The sequence below is a fragment of the Trachurus japonicus genome, unplaced genomic scaffold (genome assembly GCF_045865225.1).
Source record: "Trachurus japonicus isolate A0001 unplaced genomic scaffold, Traja_1.0 AP029812.1".
Classification (NCBI taxonomy): Eukaryota; Metazoa; Chordata; class Actinopteri; order Carangiformes; family Carangidae; genus Trachurus; species Trachurus japonicus.
Genome location: NW_028219945.1, coordinates 27,622 through 29,562, shown reverse-complemented (window position 1 = coordinate 29,562; position 1,941 = coordinate 27,622).

Genomic DNA, 1,941 nt, shown 5'->3' with positions numbered 1-1,941 from the left:
TAACTTCGACTAGCAGTAGCGTTAGCATCCGCCGCTAGCTTCGGTTAGCATCCGCCGCTAACAGCCGCTTCTCAGCTCACAACAAGCCTCTCGTACTCGGTACAATAAAACGAGAGGCTCTCGTTAATGGTGACGGTGTCTATCGGTCCACGGCTCCAGTGCTTCACCCGGACTGTGTGTGTGTGTTTTTTTTTTTTTTGGAGTGGACTGCTGCTGCTGCTGCTATCATGGACAGGAGGCTAACGCCCCCAGGGGAAGGGGCCCAGTTTGAATGTTTAGGTTAAAAAATGAAACGAACAAAACTATACATTCAAAAGTTAAATTAAAGAAAAGGTGGACTGATCGGTTCATTGTAAAACACTTATTGATGTGAATGTGGTGAATTCTGTATACGTAGCGAGGTAGCTCTTTCGTTCAGCAGCACAGACCTGAAGCTTCACTTTTCATTAAGACCAACCAATGTGGCTGCCAAATTAACAAGCCGGCAGTAAACCTCTAAAACTCCGCGGGTAATTAAACAGCTTTCCTCCAGGATGAGGAGCCGCTCCCGGTCGCCGGTGGCTTTTCCGAAAACCTTAGAGTAAATTTTCAACCTGACCACATACAGTACACACGGTGCTAAAGCCGTGTTGTTGTTGCCACCAGGTAGGTTTGTCTGTCGTAAATCTACTTGTGCGCATGCGCTGGTGCAACAACATGATTGGCCTAGTTCAGCTCTGGCAAAGCAGGTGATTGGCTGCTGGTGAAAAGGGGCGGGACATGCGCCATCTTTGGCGTCGCAGCTTTCCCCATTCAAAACGGGCAGAGTGGTCTGTCTCCTCATATTAGAACGTCTCTGCCTATACACACCAGCGGTAAACCCCGCGAACTCATTTCCGCCCTACGGCAACTCAGAGGGACACACCTCCTTTTCACGCATAAACACAGAACAGTCTGTTACACACGTCCCACCCTCAATAAGAAACGTCCACGTTTCACTTAAAACAGAACCAGGGACAAAACAACCCAATCTGTAAAAAAAAAAAAATATATGAAAACACATGGGGAGAATACCCCCAAAACTTCCTATTACCTGTAATTCCAAAAGAACCAGAATATAGTAAATACAGATAATTAAAATATACAAATACAATTACCTGGACTGTAAACCTTCTAAGCAGTGGTTTGTAAACTATACTGTCACCCTGCAACAAGTGGTCCAAACGTACACACGTACAAATACTGCCAAACATTTATGCAACACCCGGAGGCTACACACACGAAACCCAGCCTGAAATAAAATTAACAAAAACTTTTTTTTTTTTTGTAATACCCTGAGTCATCTCTTTTTCAACTTCTACATCAATTTTTTTTTTTTTTTTTTTTTTAGCATGAAGGGCTTAATTGCATTGCCCAGCCCAGAACACAGTAACTTCAAAACATGACAAAGTCCTGCAAATGGGATGGAGGTCGCACCACTCGCCCCCTGCGAGACCGTCCGGATCTGAGCTCCGGCGAGTTCCCACACAGTCCATTGTCCAACTCACCAGCCTGAGGCTGATCCCCGCTTTGTGGGAGCTGGTGAACTGGTGAAGACTCGACTGCAGGAGGAGACATGAAGGCCACAGGAGTGGCAGGAACAGTCTGTGCAGGCAATGGCAGAGTGTATGGTTTCAGTCTGTCATGATGAACCACCTGCGCCCGCTCCATCGGGTCGAGGGGGTTGATGATGCGATATGTTAGTGCAGCTTCTCCACCAGAAACCAGCACTTGCACGACCCGATATGGGCCCTTCCAGTGCGGTGCCAGCTTCATACGGCTTTCCGTGGGATTATTCAGCCACACCAGCACACCTACACCATAGGGACGGTGGCAGCTACTCTCGTCATAGTACAGTTTCTGTCTCTCATGAGCCTCTGCAGAGTTAAGCCTGGCTGTGCTGAAGGCTGACTCCAGCCGCTC